Source organism: Hyaena hyaena, unplaced genomic scaffold (assembly GCF_003009895.1).
Source record: "Hyaena hyaena isolate Hyena2069 unplaced genomic scaffold, ASM300989v1 scaffold_196, whole genome shotgun sequence".
In the NCBI taxonomy this organism is placed as follows: Eukaryota; Metazoa; Chordata; class Mammalia; order Carnivora; family Hyaenidae; genus Hyaena; species Hyaena hyaena.
Window position 1 is genome coordinate 331,367 of NW_024080828.1, and position 20,967 is coordinate 352,333.

Sequence of the window (20,967 nt, forward strand, 5' to 3'; positions counted from 1 at the left end):
TTTTTTTTTTTTTTTTTTTTGCTATTGACTTTTATAAGCTCCTTTTATATTTTGGAAATTAACCTCTTATCAGATATGTGGTTTGAAAATGCTTTCTCCTTTTCTGTATATTGTCTTTTTATTTTGCTGATTGCTTCTTTTGCTATATAGAAGCTTTTTTCATTTGATGTGGTCCCATTTATATATTTTACTTTTGTTGTTTGTGTTTTTAGTATCATATCTAAAAAATCATTGTAAAGACCAATGTCCATAAGCATTTTTTTAAGTTTTCTTCTAGGACTTTTAATGGTTTCAGGTCTTACATTTAAGTCTTTAATCCATTTAGAGTTAATTTTTTGTGACTGGTTTAAGAATGATGTCCAATTTCATACTTTTCTGTCCAGATTATCCAGTTTTTCCAGCACCATTTATTGAAGAGACTATCCTTTCCCCATTGAGTATTCTTGGCTCCTTTGTAAAATATTAGTTGACTATATACAGATGTGTTTATTTCTGGGCTCTTGATTTTGTTCCATTGAATACATTGTCTATGTTTGTTTTAATGTCAATAGCATAGTGTTTTGATTACTATAACTTTGTAATATAGTTTGAAATCAGAAAGCATGATGCCTCCAGCTCACTGCTTCATTTTTTCCTTCTTAAATACTTATGTTAGCTAGTTAGCTAACATACCGTTAATATTGGTTTCAGAGGTAGAAATCAGTGACTCACCACTTATATACAACACCCAGTACTCATCACAAGTTCCTTCCTTAATGTCCATCACCCATTTAGCCCATCCCCCACCTACCTCTCTCCATCAACCCTCAATTTGTTCCCTATCATTAAGAGTCTCTTATAGTTTGTTTCCATCCTTTCTTCCTCACTCTTCCCATATGTTCATTTGTTTTGTTTCTTAAATTCCACATATGAGTGAAATCATATGATATTTGTCTTTCTCTGATTTACTTTGCTTGACATAATACACTCTAGCTCCATTCATATTGTTGAAAATGGCAAGAGTTTAATATTTTTGATGGCTAAGTAATATTCCATTGTGTATACATAACACATCTTCATTATCTACACATCAGCCAATGGACATTTGGACTCTTTCCATAACTTGGCTATTGCTGATAACGTTTCCTTTTCGAATATACCTCATGTACCTCTTTGAAGATAGATCGATAGATAGGTCGATAGGTAGATAGATAGATAGATAGATAGATAGATAGATAGATAGATAGATATTAAATACAATTTATTGTCAAGTTAGCTAACAGACAGTGTGCTCTGGCTTCAGGAGTAGATTCCCATGACTCATAACTTACATACAACACCCAGTGCTCATCCCAACAAGTGCCCTCCTCAATACCCATCAACCATTTTCCCCTTCTGCTTCTTTATTTAGATTGTTTTGAGTGTTCTGAGTTTTTTGTGGTTCCATATAAACTTTAAGGTTTTTTTCTACTTCTGAGAAAAATGCCATTAGATTTTCTTTATAGAGATTGCAATTAAATCTCCAGATGGTTCTGGGTGTTATGGGCATTTGGACAATATTAGTTCTTCAAATCCATGAGCATGGAATATCTTTCCATTCATTTGTATCTTTTTCAATTTATTTCATCAATGTCTTAATATTTTTCAGGGTACAGGTCTTTTACATCACTGGTTACTTTATTCCCCACGTTTTTCTTTTTATTTTTTATGCTATAATAAATATGATCGTTTTCTTTATTTTTTGGAGAATTCATTTATTGTTAGTGTATAGAAAGAAACTGATTTTTTGTGTTGGTTTTGTATCCTGTAACTTTACTGATTTTGTTTTATTAGTTGTAACAGTGTTTGGTGGAGTCTTTAGGGTTGAGATATATACAGACAATAAAAGAAAATCACATATGTAATGTGATGAAAATCATCATCTGCAGAGACAGTTTATGTCTTCTTTTCCAATTTGAATGTCTTTTTATTTCTTTTTCTTGCCTAATTGCTCTAGCTAAGGCTTCTAGTAGTGTCAAATAATAGTGATGTGAGTAGGCACCATCTTCTTGTTTCTGATCTGAGTTGAAGAGCTATCAACCTTTCATCGTTGACTATAACAGTTGACCTATATGACTTGTCATATACGGATATTATTATGTTGATGTGCATTTCTTCTATGCCCAGGTTGTTGAGTTTTTTTTTATCATGAAAGTATATTGAATTTTGTCAGATATTCTCTACACCATTTGAGATAATCATGGTTTTTATCTTTCATTTGTTAATGTGGTATATCACACTTTTTTAAATTTATGGGTGTTGAACTGTTTTTGCATCACAAGGTTGATATTCTACTTGATCATGGTGGAAGGTTCCTTTTAATGTGCTGCTGAAATCAGTTTGTCAATATTTTGGTAAGAAATTTTGTGTTTTAGGGTGCCTGGGTGATTCAGTTGGTTAAATATCTGACTCTTGATTTCAGGTCATAATTTCAAGGCTCATGAGTTCAAGCCTGCATTGGACTCCACACTGACAGTGCAGAGCCTACTTAGAATTCTCTCTCTCTCTCTCTGTTTCTCTCTGTCTCTGTCTCTGTCTCTCTCTCTCTCTCCGTCCCTCCCCTGCTCTCTCTCTGTCTCAAAATATATAAAGTTTTTAAAAGGATAGAAATTTTTGTTCATTTTTATCAGGAATACTGGCCTATAGTTTTTGTGTAGTGTCCTTTGCTATTGGGGTAATGCTGGCTTCATAAAATGAGTTTGGGAGTGCTTCCTCCTCTTACAGTTTTGGAAGAGTTTGAGAGTGATTGATGTTATTACTATGATTTTAATAGCCAACAGAATTCACCAGTGAAACCATGTGATTTGAGGGTTTTCTTTGTTGAAAGGCTTTTGATTACTGATTCAGTCTCCTTAGTCATTTTTAATGTTTTATTTATTTAATTAGTGTTTCTCTATACATAAGCTCCTTGAAGAACAGGATTTGGGATCACTTATTTTACCACTGTATTCCCTGAGTCTAGAAAAATGTATGGCATTTAGCAGGAACTATGCAAGTAATTGTCAAGTGAATGAATGAACAAGCATGGTGCAACAGAGGATTTGCCTTTAAAGAAGCAGAGTTCAGCTAGGTGGAGTTCAAAATGAACGCTGCTTTTCACTGTCAGAAATCGACTCTCTAGAAGCCTAGAAAGGAGATTCCATTTACGCCATCTGACAACACTACGCCACTTTCCACTGACTTCTAATTCTCACTCACACCTCCTGCCTCATCTTTTTGCTACAGGTTCCTTCCAATCACAAAATGTTTGTCTCTAGTCTGTGTACTCGTTGTCTTTCCATCCTTTCTCTTTGTTCTTCTACCCCTCCTCTTTTCAGACTTAGCACTACAGAAAAAAAAATCAATCTGGCAGTGGTAGGAATTTCTTATATGGATGGGATAAGGGTAAAGGAAATCAGAATCCTTTTTAGCAACGAGAGGACAGAAATGACTGAGCAATATTTAAATAATAAAAATGCGTATTCTTTCAGAAGTCGTCAGTGTTTCAAGCCTCCAATTCTTGACTTTGGCTCAGGTCGTGATCTTAAGGTTCTTGGGATTGAACCCTGCATCGGGCTCTGGGCTGCAGTGCAGAGCCTGCCAGGGATTCTCTCTCTCTCCCTCTCTCTGTTCTTCCCCTGCTTGTGCTCTCTCTCATTCTCAAATAAATAAATAAATAACAGTTTCAAAATCGATGGCAAAAGGAAACTTCCACCTTGCCACAATCGTCAGCACTGTCTGCATGTGCTTAGCCGTGTTAAAAATGTATGTGTTCATCCAGTGATCAGCTTAGTAGTGCTGTTTCCATTAGTATTATCACAGAAGTTAAGTTTTAACAGGAATTTGGATTCATAGGTATGGATTAAATTGTCTTCAAATGTATTAAATTATGATAACATTGAAATGAACTTTCTGTATGGATGAAGAGCAGTAGAACAGAGTTTCAAAATGCACGTTTATAAATGAAGCTAATACCTGACACTGATGAAAACAGGTCACATTCACATTTGCTGTAAAGCTTTTTGATCCTAACAAGAGAACATGGCTACAGGTGCAGCTTTGTTTTACTTTGTTACCAGGATACACGAAACCAACACTTCTGCCAGTCAAATATCCAGCAATAAAATGAGGACAGCAAAGTTTACACACTGCTCAGTGTAAACTACTGAATTCAAAGGTTGTGTATGTGTGTTGAGTGTAGGTGCTTACCTCATGCTTTCCTAAAGGCTGTCATTCAGGGACCAGATACCTATCACTAAAAATGATCCAATATTCATGTAAAACTGAAGTTCAAGAATATATAAGCCATCTAAGGAAAACAAACGAATTCTGCAATTAACAAAAGAGGAAATGCAGTCAAAACCTTGGTATGTGCAGTTACAAAATACTGAGGCAAATTAAAATTTTTAGGAGTTTATCTGTGCATTCTCTTTGGAATAAGAGCCAAACCGAAATATCTCAGGATCACTCCTCCAAAAGGATCCAGGGGAAAGCTTTACATAAAGTTAGAAAAGAAAGAAAGATTGTTATTAAATTGGCTATAGCTTAAACCCTAGTTGAGTCTTTGATTAGTTGTCTTCAGTGTTTTGATTTGTAAATGACCTTGAGCCATTTACAGACTTAGATTTTGGTTTGCTTATGTGGGCCGCCATAGCATTAGAGCCGCCTCAATCTAATGACCTACTTGTTTAATAAATTTAATACTGCTGTGGCGCCTAGGTGGCTTAGTTGGTTAAGCGTCCGACTTTCGCTTAGGTCATGATCTCGCGGTTCATGGGTTTGAGCCCCGCGTCGGGCTCTGTGCTCACTGCCAGCTCAGAGCCTGGAGCCTGCTTCAGTCTATGACTCCCTCTCTCTCTGACCCTCCCCTGCTCACGCTGTCTCTCTCTCTCCTAGAAATAAATTAAAAAATATTAAAAAAAATAAATTTAATACTACTATTAAATTTTACTGAAGTATGATATACTAGACTATCCACAGACTAAAATATGCTATAAAGTTTTACCACAATCTTAAACATACTGAAGAAATAATAAAGTTAAGCACAGACTATGAGCACCGGGTTATCATGTGGCATTGCCAGAAACAATAGTCAAAATTGTTTCAAAAGAATCTATATAGACTCCAAAGGTATGCTATAACTGATTATAATTAGTGCTTAAAAATGGATTCCCCTCTCTTCCCTCCCCCCCTCAGCCCAAGGGGGAAAATACTTTTATTAAATTTCCATCCATTTTTAAGCAATAATTATAATAGCAAAAATGGTATTTTTAAAAAATAAATAAGTAATTCAAAGATGGTCCCTGTTCCTGATCTACATCCTCTTTCTCTTTACAATTAGTAAATGTTGAAGTGCCCCATACCTCAATCCTATTCTGTCTTCTTTTATACTTATTTTTTATGTGACGTCATCGAATCCTACAGGACTAATTATTTCTGTATGATTCAGGATGAGCTAGGCTATGCTACAATAACAAACACCTCACATATTTCAAGAGTCTAAAATCACTAGGTTGATTTCTCATTCATCCTATGGGATTGTGAGTCAAGTCAAAGCTATGCTACATGATATTCTCATTTTGGGGACCCAGATAGATGGAGCAGCCCCAACTCTGGAGAACTATCAGTAGACACCGGGCAGAAAAATAAGAATTCTTAAGGCCCTCATATGAAGTTAAGTGGTTTAGCCTAGAATAGCTTCCTGTCAAAGTGGTTTTCAAAACCCTAGCTAACCACAAGGGAACTAAGAAATGCAATTTTACCATACACCTGGAAAGCAAAGAATTGGAAATATCTGATCATGGATAATCTGCTTCTTCCTAACGCTTCCATAATTTCATTCTTTAGAGAAAGCCTGTTACTAAATGCCACAGTTATATATCCAACTGTTAAACCCACATTCTAATTTGAAAGCTCCAGAGCATCTCAAATTTAACATGTCCAAAGAATGATAGATTCCTCATGCCGGCAAGCACTCCTACCCCAAGCTTCCCTACTTAGCAAATTGTTTGCCATCATTTACCTATTAATTCAGTCTCTTATTAAAACAGTTTCTTGAAATTGTTTTTGACTCTTCTCTTTCTAATAAATCACCAAGTCAGTCAGCCATCAAACTCCTTTATCTCAACCTTCACAATATCCAAAACCAACCACTTTACACTATACCCTCTTCCAAACCACTGTTTTCTTGTACTCTGGCCACCTAATGGTACCCTAGTTGCACTTCCTGATTTTACTAAAACTTATTATTCATATAGCTCTAAAATGATCATTTTAAATCATAAAGTAGACTATTTCATACCTTATTTATATGACTCCAATGGCTTCCAATCACACTTATATTAAATTTCAGGGCCTTACTGTGTTCTATAAGGCCCTACATAATCTGATGAATATTAAAAATTTATTCCCCACCTAGTGGCTAGAATGATCCTTTTAAGGTATATTTCTTTTTTTTTAAGTTTATTTATTTTGAGAAAGGGAGCACAAGTGGGGAAGGAAAGAGAGAAAAAGGAGGAGAGAGAATGTACCAAGCAGTTTCCACCCTGTCAATACAGAGCCTGATGTGGGGCTTGAACTTATGAACCATGAGATCATGACCTGAGCAGAAATCAAGAGACGGACACTTAACCAGATGCCCCAAAGGCGTATTTCTTATCATGACTGACAGAGCATTCAGATTGTTTCCCATTTCACTTAGATAAAGTCCAGAGTTGCTACCATGTCCTTAAATGTCCTTATCATCTTGTGTCTGGCTCTCTCTACAACATCATCTTACTGCTGTCTTCCTCACTAACTTCTTTATTTTTTTTTTCAGACCCCTCACCAACATCTTCTTTGCTATTCTTTTGGCCTAGAGGTCTCTTTGCTAATCATCTGCTTGGCATGATGGTGATGCTCTATTTTACTCTGGGGACTACTGAAGCATTACCTATCACTGAAACCCTCCTTCCCTAACTGCTATCTAAAATAACATTTCTCTCTTCCTCCACAACACTCCATCCCCTTGCTTCATTTTTGAAATTCCAAAACTATGATTTTTTAAGGAAGATTTTTAAGGAAGACACCATAAGAGATCATGAGGAAACTAAGAGAATAGTTCTCTCATAAAAATAAGGTTAAAAATTAAATGTCATTTTGATTAAAAAGGTAAAGGATGCCCCTTCCTTGCCTTTATGCTTTATTAAGGGCATCTCTAAGGCTGCCAAGAATTCTTAGGCCTGTGATTTGAGTTTTTCTTTAATATAATTTCTTCCCCCTCTTTTCTTTACCAGAAAACTTTTGAAAAGAGCAGTCTTTCCTTGTTGTCTCTATGATCTCCTCTCATTTAATCCACTATGTCTATGTGTTTGCCTCACTCCCAATTCTGCTCACATTGCCGTGGTGAAAGTCAGTGCCCATTGAATGAATAATTAAATGGGATTGGAAGGGTTGTAAAGTTCCTTTTTAACAAACACTTTTCCAAAAGGACAGGAACTTTTTTTTTTTCCTAATCAAATACAAGAGAACAAGAAAACAAATTTTAATCACAGCTACAGTGGTTTCCTTACAGACTTAAAGAGATATTTCCAGAAAAATCCAATTTGATTTGCATTCAAATTTCCTTTCCCTCAAGCTTAGACTGCATAAACTTCAGTTTGGATTAATGTGATCTCCTTTACATAAAAGGCTTCTTCTTTTACATAACACTTCAAAATTATCATGCTATTAATAACCTCAAAATATGTTGATGAGGGTATGATGAGCACAAGAAACATTATATACAATTTGCAATAGATCTACATAGAGATTTTTGTAAATGAGACAGTGCGAACTTTGAAGACAACCATAAAAGTAGCGAGGCATCAAGGAGAGTACTTCAAAGTCTTGAAATTAAAGTTATCATCAGGTTCAGTAATTTCTAAGATTATTTAACCATCCTGAATAATCACAGTATGACAGAACCAAATAGAAAAGATTTAAATGACTAAGAAGTCATGGGCTGAAGTCGCATCCCAGAGGAGCCTAAGTTCCTTCTTTCAACTAAGCTGTTAACCAATAGAACATAATTGGTTGACTGGTACAGGTAGCATTTACAGATTACTGAAAACACACTAATTTTTAGTTTATCAACAGGCAAGTATTAGGTAAGCATTGAAAACATAGTAATTAAAAGGACAGTCACCAGTCTCATGGGGTGTGTGGGTATGGGTGTGTGGGTGTGTAGATAACAGAGTATGTGCATGAAGCACAATGACAAATACCTGCGTTGTCCTAAAAAATATTTAGTATATAATATTTTTAAGCTTGGTTGGAATGGTATTTTATTTATTTATTTATTTTAAAGTGTATTCATTTATTTTGAGAGAGGCAGAGCTGGGGAGGGGTTGAAAGAGGGAGAGAGAGAGAGAGAGAGAGAGAGAACCCCAAGCAGGCTTGGCACTGTCAGCACAGACTCAGAGGTGGGACTCGTGGGAGATCATGACCTGAGTCAAAATCAAGTCAGGTGCTTAACATACTGAGCCACCCAAGTGCCTCTGGCATGTTATTTTAATTGAGAAAACTAGCAACCAGAAAATTAATAGCAAGAGTAATGTTGACAGTGATAGAAACAGCTAACCCTCATACCTCACAGGTGCCTCTGTAGAATGGTTTGACATAAAAACAAAAACAAAAAAAAAAGTGAATGCACTTGTGAAAACAACTCTATAAGCAAGTCTAATCCCAAATCTTTCAAATACAAAACCCAGCTTAATGCCATATCTGCTGTGGTATTCAGTTTACTTTTCCATTTCACGTTATTGACAGTATGCCTCTATTAGGCTGTTCTGCACAGTGTTTGATAAGGAGAGTTTGGGAACCACGCTGCTTGAGATTTTTGCTCTAGCTCTACCACTTACTTGATATTTGACCTTGAATAAATTATTTGGTAATCTGTGCTTTTCCCTTTCATATGCAGGAGATAAGAAAAGACCTTATCTCAAGCGGTTACAAGGAATAAATGAATCAACAGTCTATAGAGTACATGGGAGGAATCAATGTCCAGCACCTAAGAAATATCTATAGATGTTATCTATTATTATTACCTTCATTATTAATAATTTTGAAGCAGTTAGGTACCACAAAACATTTCTTGGTATTTTGTTAATTCTTGTACTGTCAGAAATGTTCCGTTAGCTTTCTCATTAATACATGACTACTTTTACTTCCAGACTTGAATTTTTTACATCATTATAAATCCATTACTTAGATTCAGATTTTAGGGGTAGGTATGGACATCTAGTATTTGGTTCTAGATCATGAAAATGCCTTCACATAAATACATTCCTGTATTTTATATAATATTTATTTACAAAGGTAATCTGTTCCCCTATTTTTGGCTCTTTTGATCAAATTCAAGTGAAAATAAAAAAATCCCAACTCATCTGTCTAGGTCAAAGCCATTTTTTTCTTCACTCTCTCTTTTTCTTTTCTTTTCTCATGATTAAAGTCACATGGAATATCTATAAAGTTTGGAAACCCTGATTGTTTCCATTGTGCCAAGGAACATTATTTCTTCATATAATATACAATTTTAACATACATGTTGTTCCCTTTCAACTTTTAGAATTATTCTCCATGGACAAAACTGCACCGTAGCCTATAATACACACACACACACACACACACACACACACACACACACACACATTTTAAATAAAACATGAACCAAAACTTCAAAATCCAAAAAGACCTTTAATAGATGTGAAAATAGACATGAATATATAAAGGGAATCTCACATTTGAGGCCATGTTTTAGTCTTCATATATCATTGTATTCTTAATATGTCACTAAAAAGTAAAATAGGAAAGTATCTCCATTTCACAGGTGAAAAACAGGTCTGCAGACGTAGAATGAATCAAACAGCTCACTTAAAGATTTGATCAAAGCTAAAACTACTTGGTAAGGCTCCAAATTCCCAGTTCTCTAGGATGACTTTCCACAAAGTCATTAAATATTATAATTAGTGTCCCATTCTAATGTTAGCATATTTGGTGAAAATCAAATACAGGAGAAATAATCTTTGAAATTTGTCTAAGTGATGTATAAAGTATAGGACATTGTGCATGAATCTGTGTCCATAACCCTGTAGATCTATCTTTCAGCTTGTTAGAACTTTAATTGAAACAGTATGTTAGAGTAGATGAGATAGCAGAGTGAATTGTGAGACTGGCCAGCCTATTGTCATACTGGCAGAAAAATAGATGAAAAACAAAGCATTGTATAATATTTGATGAAGTATTAGATTAGCTAAAAAAAGACTGTGGGGTGGAAATTAGGAGAAAATTCTAGAAAAGAGCACTAGGGGAGGTTGGGCTGGGAGTCCATAACATTTGGAATGGGGTACCTACTTAATAGAGGGTCTTCAATGGGATTACTCAAAAAAGTTCAATGTATTTTGCAGTATGAGGGACACAGGGGAGCAATGTTTGTCTCATGCTGAGAAATCTAAATGGTCAGAGACTCGCTGACCAATTCAGGTCAAAAGAGAAGTGGCCTCATCGGGTTTAACCAGCACTTTCAGGTTTTGTTTGGTCAAAATACATTAGTGTTTCCTTTGGACCAGGAGTGGACTACAAACGATAGAGGATTGGTGAGGGAGTTGTATTATGTGCTGTCCCACAGGTATACCTGTTTTGTAACAGATGTCAGAGCCTTATGTTCCCAGTAGCTTTGAAAGATGAGATAGTGGAATTGTAGATGGTAGGTCCTAAGTAATGGAAAATGGCACTCTTGAACTTGGTCCATAGCATGTTTTTAGACCATAAATTCCATCAGACTTTAATAAAAAAAAAAAAAAGTTCTATGTAAAAAACATCCATGTAAAAAAAGTGGGATGCCTGGGTGACAGTCAGTTAAGCGTCCAACTTCAGTTTAGGTCATGATCTCACAGTTAATGGGTCCAAGCCCAGCATCAGGCGGTATGCTGACAGCTCAGAACCTGGAGCCTGCTTCAGATTCTGTGTCTCTCTTTTTCTCTGCTCCTTCCCCACTTGCACTCTCTCTTTATCTTTCTCTCTCTCTCAAAAATAAATAAACATTGAAATTTTTCTTAAAAAGTTCTATTATCTTATAACTTCAGAAAAAAAATAGTTACTCACCCCCTTTCAAACTATTGACAATGCATATTAGTACATTAGAGATTCTGAAAAGTCTTGGGGCCAACACAATTTAATTTTGTTTAACCCATCATTACTAATGATTTTTCTGAATATAGGCTTTTCTATATACCTATCAGTATCATTCATACATATAATGACCAGGACCAGAATTTACTACCCTAAAGAATGCCTTTTTGATTTATTATTTTGGACGGATTATTTTTAAGAAAAGCAGACACAAGAGAAGTTCTAAAAATGAGGTAGAAGTTACCCTTTTGTAAGAGACATTGACAGGTATAGAGAGAGCTCCGTTTGTAAGGGTGCCCCCCACTTTGTACCAGGAAGAAGAGAATGGCTAAATTTCTAGAAACTTCTTAATGGAGAGGCTGCCTACCTAAATCTGTGTAACAACCATACCCTTGTTCACTGTTGCCTAGAAACCTCTCATAACTGGCTCCCCTCCCTCCAAAATCTTTTGTCTTTAGCTGAAGATGATATATAATGGCTTAAGGTATTAGGAAGTTAAGATGGTGATGGCTTGAACCATTTTGAGGAGTTACTCAGTTTTTCTGGGTATCTCTCAGGTATATACGAGGTATACATGTTCTTAACCTTCTGTTTGTTTGCCTCCTATTAATCTTTTTTTTTTAATTACAAGAGAGTCTCAACCAAGAACCCAGAAGAGTAAAGGGAAAATTATTTTTTCTCCTCTACAGTAACATGTGTCTATAAATTATTGTATATTAATGTGTAATATATATTTCACATATACAGTAAAACCTTGGTTTGTGAGCATAATTCATTCCCAAAACATGCTTGTAATCCAAAACCCTTGCATATCAAAGTGAATTTCCCCATAGGAAATAATGGAAACTCAGATGATTTTTCCACAATCCAAAACTATTCATATAAAAATGATTACAATGCTGTAATATAATACAAAATACTAAAGAAAATAAAAAATATAAAGGCAAATAAATCAACCTGCACTTACCTTTGAAAACCTTTGTGGCTGGTGTGAGGGAGAAAAGAGAGAGGAGGCTTATTGTGTAGGATGACTCTCATTATCAGTAACGGAATCACTGCTATCTGTTGGCTCGATGGTATCTATTTCTGCATAGGGGCCGTTGTATACACTCACAAGGATGTTGACTACTGTAGAGTATTAATAAACTCTTGTCATATACTGTATTTAATGAACTGGCAATAAGGCAGCAGAGGAAAGGGTCTTTATCTAGGCATCCTGGCCTAGAATGGAGCAAGGCATTCCTAAGCTTACTCTTGGATTGAAAAGCAAAGGATTGTCCATAGGTACTTTGAAGTGACAAAAAATACAACAGTGCCAGTTATGGGCACCTTCCAAGATTATTAAAAATCACTGATTTCTGCCAAACACCATGGCCTAAGACAGAGAATCACCCACAATCTCATACATAGAAGAGAAAGAAAGAGAGAGAGAGAAGAACCATTGGCTCAGTTGTGATCAGTGATGTTCCACATCACGTATCACTCGTATTGCAAGACATCACTCGTTTATCAGTTAAAAATTTATTAGAAATGTTTGCTTGTCTTGCAGAACACTCACAGAACAAGCTCCTCACAATCCAAGGTTTTACTCTAATTATATACTTATATATTATTTATAGATATTTATATATTATGTACATATATTCCACAAATACATTACATATGTATATGCCCACATATAATGTATATATTCATTAGAACACAGATTGAGAAACCTTGCTCAATATTCTCTTCCACATCTCCGAATCAACATGTTTGCAAAAGAAAACCCTTTGCAAAAGTCATTTCATAAGCTGTTAGTCAGAACCAGCCTGACTCCACTCCTGAAATCTCAATAGATTAACCTCCTAAAAAGTTTGTTTTTCTCTCATATCACAGTCGGATGCAGACCAGTGTCTCTCATCAGTGGCTCTCTTCCATCTCCTAGGAATCTGAGTTGCTTCCATTCTTCTATCTTGTACTTTCACCATTTCACATTTCTTTTCTTCAAACCTCAAAGAAATGAGAGAGGGAAACGGGGACACCCTGGCTGTTCTTACCTGCCGCTACCAAGTAGTGGAATTATCACATTACTATCTCTTATGTTCCCATTAGCAAAAACTCACTGATAAAGTTCCAACCCAATGACATGGGAGGCAGGAAATTGTAAATGTTCGTCATACCCTAGAAAAAGAAATGCTGTGGTGGACAAATCACTTTTCTCTGAAACACAGCACATGTATTTCCTTAACAAGGAGGAAAAAAACAAGAGGTAACACAAAGGGGTTCCGATATTTCCATTCACGCTCAAGATACATTCATTTATTCAGCTGATAAATATTGATTGATTGCTGTGTGATAGAAAGGATGCAGGGATGTATTGGTAAACATGAAAGACAAAACTCTGCCCTCGTCAATTTTAGAAACAGGCCATGAATAAGAAAAATTCCTTTTCTTAACACTTGTTACACGCATCTGCAAAGCAGTGTTTGAGGATAGTTATTACCTATCTGTCACTATGGTCACAAATAGCATCTTGACTTTGATTTAGATCATAGACCAAGAGAAAGATCATTAGAATTTAAATGAATGTGTAATAAATGGCTACATTTACCTTTAAAATCCCCTACTATGCTTTATAGCATTGTTTCTTTTTTCTCTTTATGAAAATTTTCAAAAAAACAGAAAAATCACAGTGATATGATTGACATATATATACAAGAATGATTTAAATGTTTAATCATTTTACAGTATTTGCAGGTGTTTTATAGGACACTCTCCAGATGTACAAAAATGGAGATTGGTTTATATAATTCCTGTCATTTTTTATGTTTCTTTTATATTTGTTTATATCTGCGAAGGATAGCTAATGGTTATAAAATTTTAAAATATGCCTAAATTATACATTTCACAAAGATAAAAATTATTGTCTCTCTAGTGTATGTTCAGAGTCAATAAGTATTTGTTGGTTGAATTAAGAAACATTCACAGGGGCGCCTGGGTGGCTCAGTAGGTTAAGCGTCTGACTTCATCTGAGGTCATGATCTCACGGTTCGTGGGTTCGAGCCCCGCATCGGGCTCTGTGCTGACAGCTCAGAGCCTGGAGCCTCTCTTCGGATTCTGTGTCTCCCTCTCTCTCTGGCCCTCCCCCACTCACTCTCTGCCTCTCTCTCAAAATAAACTAGAGACATAAAAAATTTTTTAAAAGAAACATACACAATATTCTACAATTTATTTTTACATAGCCAAAAAAATTGTTTTTTACTGGATTATATACCAAATGTTTAAAGAGGCACCAAATAATGGGTATTGCAATAGGCAGAATTCTAAAGATATCCATCCAAGTTTTCCATCTTCTGGTCACTCAGTCATATACTAGTAATCAAGTCACCACTGTGAAGCGGACTTTGCAAAAGTTCATTAATGTTGCCAACTTTTAAATAGGGAGATTATTGTAGATTATCTGGGTGGGCCCAATTTAATCATATGAACCTTGAAAAGCAGAGAAACTTCTGTCGCTGGAGTCACAGAAATCCAGAGAAGAAGGTAAGACAGGAGAGATGAGATAGAAGAAATGAGAGAAATTCCAAATGAGCAAAAGACTCAGTCTACCACCTTTGCCTTTAAGATGCAGGGGACCACAGACCAGGGAAAGTGGGTAGCCCTTGGAAACTGAGAATAAAACCTAACCAACAGCCAGCAAGAAAATTGAGACCTCAATCCTACCACTACCTGGGGCTAAATTTTGTTAACAACCTGTGTAGGTCTGGAAACAAGAGTATCCCTTAAGTCTCAGAAAACCATGCAGCCTGACCTTCACCTTGGTTTTAGCTTTATTAGAGTCTAAGCAGAGAAACAACTGAGCCATGCTGTGCATGGACTTCTGACCCATGGAAGCAGTGAGATAATAAATGGGTGTTGTTTAAAGCCACTAATGTTGTTGTAATTTGTTACTGTAGCAATAGAAAAATAATGCAGGTTCAGTTAATTATCACACAGCAAATACATTAGTCTAGCCACCATCCAGGTCAAGATATAAAACCTGCCCAATTACTAACCATTTTCTATTCCTGAAATATAACCACAACTTTCACTTTTAACATGGATTAGTTTCACCTAGTGTTGAACTTTATATTAATGACATCAGAAGCACATTATTATGTTGGATCTGGCTTCTTTCACTCAGTACTGTATGTATATGATGTATCCATAGCCTCATGCGTATTTCTAGTTTGTCATTTTCATCATATATGACATATCACAGCATGAATATACTGGAATATTTAGACCTCACACAGACACTCTCAAATTTTACCCTGCTCTTCGTTTTTCTTCCCATACCTTCAAATACATTGAGTTTGTGTATCTCATTTTAAATAGGAGTTCTTAACGCAAACATCAATGACTTCGGGACAAGTAGAAGTAAAAGTAGGATAACATCTTCACATAGAGCCTGTTGACAATCTGTGTCCTTTTTAAAGAACATGAGAACTTACAGCCCACCTGTTTGCTTGAGAAAAACATTATTTCCTGACCATCTTCTGTACCCCAAAGTCCGTTCTGGGATGTTTTAGAGAAGAAAAGGCAAGGGAGTGATTGAACAGGCACCTCGGATATTAGGAACAAAGAAAGAAAACCATGTTATAATGGAGATAGACTTGAAGGATATTACTATTTTATGAAAAATGAAAAGCATGCATAGAGTTTAGTAGATTCACTTAAAGATCCTTAACAAAACATATAAAATAATGAGAGGAATACTAAATGCTTCCATGTTAATAACCTGCAGGATGAAATAATAAACCATTAGGGAGGAGGGATAGGAAAGGTTTCCTGATAGAGGTGTGTTACCTTAGATTTTGAAGGGCTGGAAATTGAAAAGGATTCTAGACACAGAAATGTTAACACATCAATTTAGTGTAATTTTTTAAATGTTTATTTATTTTTGAAAGAGAGAGACAGAGCATAAGGGGGGGAGGGGGCAGAGAGAGAGGGAGACAGAATCCAAAGCAGGCTCCGGGCTCTGAGCTTCTGAGCTGTCAGCACAGAGCCTGATTCAGGGCTTGAACCTACAAACCATGAGATCATGACCTGCGCTGAAGTTGGATGCTTAACCTACTGAGCCACCCAGTGCCCCTAGTATATTTTTGAGAGTTTTTTTTTTCTCCAAGAAATATAAAGCCAAGTTCAGAAAGATGTAAAAAAAAGATAGAAAGAGAGAAGTAGATAGAGAAGAACCTGTTAAATAACATTTTATTTATCATATATTTTATTATGTATTAGTATCATATATGGAAATATACTTCAATGACAAGGCAGACAGCCAACATTGGTATTGCATTTCTCTGCCTTAAGTCTAGTACCTACAATGGAAATGATTCTTAGAGCTGTAAAACTACCCTTTTTCCCTACAAATCTCCAAATATCGAGATTTTTTTTTCCATTTTTTTAGAGGTGAGAAATGATTTAATCGACATAGACCAGGGTATCTAAATCTCAGCACTATTAACATTTAGAGCAAGATGATACTTTGTTTTGGGGATTTGTCTTGTGCATTTTGGGTTATTAGCAGGCTTTCAGGTTTTATACTCATTAGATTTCAGTAGTACTCCCCTCCTTGAGTTCTATGTACTCTGGGGAACAAAATCACCCTTGTTTGAGAACCACTGGCCTAAACTATCATTTAAAAAATGTGGAGATCACCAGAGACTCTTAGAATCTATCCTTCACCTCCCTATCACTACAGTGAATCTGTGAGCCTATAAAATTTAAGAATTATCAAGGGCTGTAGTAGTCTAATTGTTTGTTGTACAGAAAAAAAGCTAAAAACACACACTGAAGTGTGTGTGTGTGTGTGTGTGTGTGTGTGTGTGTAGAATATTTGACTTGAAAACTTATTTTCATCAAAGGATTCACTTGAAAGCATCTATGCTGGGTGTGGAGTGGTCTAGCCACTCAGACCCCCTGTGTGGAACTACCAAACATCTATCACCAGCTGCCAGTGGGAGGGCCAATTTTGGTTACACCATATCTACTCCCCACTTTGAAAGGAAAGTAGGCAGCGATTCAGTGTTCAATCCAAGGGGCCAGATCACTGCCTACTGTTTCCTCTTGGAGTGATTCCAGGTAATATTTGCACATTTTAACGGTTTTGGATTTGACTAACTTAAATAATTGAAGGCTAGAGCCAACAGTGCAAAAATATTTTCCCAAAATGAACAATACAAGCCTGTCATCTATTTAAGAAGGAGCGTTTGTAGTTATGGCACACGTCCTCTTTCGTTGTTATATAATAGGCTTATTCTCTGAATTGTGCTAAAGATTTAACGCCACAGTTTCACATGCATAATATCAGGCACCAGGGATTCCTTGTTCCTTCTCAACCCAAAAATTTAAGAAATAAGATAAGATGCCTCTATTGTGTTATCTTCCCAATTGCCAATGGCACAAGTAAACAGAGCCCTAAGTGTATTGCAGCTATTAATTTCTTTATGAAGGGGTAATACCGTAATGAGATCTGCATAGTTTTATCATCTGAGATTTCTATTTTTGTTATATGTTCACATGCATGCTCTCAAAATCCCTCATTTGGAAATGCTCATAAAAGAAGTATCAAATCTATCTCTACATCAAGAATGAAATATGTAAAGCCAGACTGGTTCCTTGTCTTTCTTTCATACACTGATTTAAACATTATTTTTCGGGTGTCTACATATGCCTCAAAAATCCTGTGCAACTGTTCAAATGTTGAAAGTAAATGAAATAATCATTCTTGTTTAAAAAAAAAAAAACTAAAACAACCTTTAGTCTAAACGTGATGCATTATATTGACATAATAAATGTGGACATTAATTAAATAGCAGCAGAACCCAGCAGAGAAGTTTGCCCTCCATCTGCTTGACTTGAGGTAATAACAATGTTCCGTTAACCCAAACTGACAGATTTTCTAGGGTTTGACTTCATCTCGAAAGTCGCTGCTCCAGGTATGAATTACCATATGTGTGACATCATCCGTGCCTTGCCATGGGGAGTAAAATTAACTGCTTGCTTATCTCTTGTTGTTTTTGTTTTTCAATCTACCTTCCTCTTGAGCTCTCTTGTAAGTAACCCTTCACACATTTGCTAGCTTACCACCCATACAAAGTGCCAGGCCCAATCACTCACATTTGCCAAAAGGAAATTACATGAATTCACACTGTATCCTCACTGAGAAAAGAACTAGACGGGCAGAGGTGGAATACGGCATTGTAATCAGTAGGGTTATTATCCAAGCCAAATATGAAAGTGGAAGCATGTTAAACCCATCGCGTATTCTGTAAGAAAAGAACTTACAGAATTTTCTAAATAATAAATTAATGGGATGAGGGATCTTGTCCCAGAACTGAAACTTAAATCTTTGAATCTGTTCATATCCAGTATGTATTAGTTAACCAGGGGAACTGTTTTCTTCTTCCATCTCATTACAGATCAAACATCAAAAGCTTTCCACTAGAAGCAGGCACCCAGGAGGCATTTGGCTTTGTCACAATACAGTATTCACGGGCTCCCTGATAGGAGCACTAACTCTCTTGGTAGCCTTAAAGAACAACAGCGCGGTTATTTGTTGTGTTTCCTCCTCTCCTCCCCTGGAATTGTTGCTTCACTGTAATAAGTAACATTCCTTCCAATTATCCAAGTTCCTCAAGTCCACGGAGCTGACCCCATGACTTTCGAACAGACTCACTGTTTAGAGTCATTAATCTGAGATTACAAACATGGAGGGAGATTCATGAGAAAGGGATGAACTCATGGTTCCTGAAGAAAGACAATGGCATGCAGTGTTTTCTCAGGGGCTCTGTGCGTGCATGCGTGTGTGTGTGTGCGCGCGCGCGCGTGTGTGATGATTTCAAATCCTTCTTCTTTCCTGAGAGGATTTTCCCCCTCGTTTTTTGCATTGTCCTTATCTGTGGTGTGTTGTACAGGTCTGTGATGCCTATGACGCCTGGTATATCGGAATGGCATGGTTTTTCTCTGAATCCTTGCCTGGACAGCAGATTCCAGAAGGCAACAGACATCCTGATGGAGCAGTGTAAATTGTAAGCTGATCAGCCTTGCCAGCTTTCATCCACTAGCCAGTGCCAGAATTCACTTGTAAACTGCTTACCTCTCTTGTAAACCTATCTATTGCTTTTTAAAATTGGAAATGGCAACAACGTGTCATTGGTGGCTCTGTAGTAAGTCAGAACCACTGAGATACATTTATGTGAGCTTAAGGCATTATACTTTTGATTCTAGAGATCATCTTAAAGGTTTTGATGTTCTCTGGTCTTTCTTCTTGGGTTCTACAAAGGATTTTTTTTAATCTCTGGAGGAAAAGAAGAAACTGCATAAAATAGACACCTATATTCTATACTGTTCTATTTAGGAGCTAATGTAGTAATTAGAAATCTTGAACTCTTTTTTTTTATGTGTGTGCAAACTTAATATGTATCCAAGTCTTTCATCTTCACCAGAGATCTGATTAAATCTTCTGAGATCTTTTTGGAAACTGAAGAGAAATAATATTCTGAATCTGCATCATTTCGATACTATATTACATAGGAAATTAAAACATTCTTTTTGTTGCTGGAATTGGCTTTAGAACAGACAGCATGATTCCCCCCCTGGTCTGGAGCTCTGGTGTCAATGTGGGCTAAAATATTCTCCCATCCATTCTCCAATCTCTGCCTGCCTTTGCTGCTTCCTTATAAAGATTATACGTACACTTAGCAAACGAAGAAAGGAATTAGTGATGCTCTCTCATTTCCTGTCTTCCCACAGATGGTGATAAATTCAAATTCAGACTCCATTAAACCTGAGTAGAGAAACCCAGCAGGTGGCTGGACTAATGGAAAATCCTGGCTTTGGAATAATGGGAATTACACCCGACAGCTCTTCTACACCACAAAAAAGATGATGTATCCTTATTGACAGTGTCGCATTGGAGTCCAGAAGGCTGATCTGATAGTTCATTCCTGGCACAACGGAAGCTAAAAGCCCCCTGGGTGTTTTCTTGGGCGCACCACTGTAATTTTTGTCATATGAACTTTCTATTACAATTCATTTTACAATCTCATCTAAGTTGAAGAGAGCAAGAGGAACAGGAGGGAGGGGAAAGGAAGAGGGGAACTTTATTTTGCCTACAGCCATACTTTTATTCTTTTTTCTTGGTTTAAAGGACAAATAAAGGTTGACATACAACAGTATTTCCAGCCAATTCAGTATTTTTAATGCTGACACACTTGGCCCAAGTTCTTTCAAAGATCCTGGACGAGCTCATCTAAGGGAATTTCCGTTCAAAAGATGCATAGATCGCCCTGAAGGTGCAATGCCTTCTGTTCCACTAGAATTCTTGCAGGAATCCTTCATTTGTATGTATTTTTTCCTTCCTTTTCTCTTAGCTCCACCCTCCTTTTAAAACTCCAACATGTTGTTTACAAAAGAGAAAAAAAAAGCAAGATTTGGTCACACCGATCTGAAAAAGCATCTGCGTATTCAAATATGTAGAACCTGATATTTTCAATAAGCCTCCAAGTCTCTGAAAATATAACAAGGAGTTATCAAAATATTACATTATATTCACCATCTGGCAACAGTTTAAAAATATTATATTAAGATTAATAATCATACTTTGCACTTACTCAATATAGCATGTTTCCTCTCAAGAACTGTTAGTACTTTACAAAACTGAACTGAGTCATCAATATGTTTACCCCCAGTGCCCCGCAAACATTCTTCGGGGTAAAAACAAAAAAACAATTGAGGGAAAAATTCAAAAGACAGGTAAAGGTTGGAGATGGACTGGAGAGGTTCACTTTTAATTCA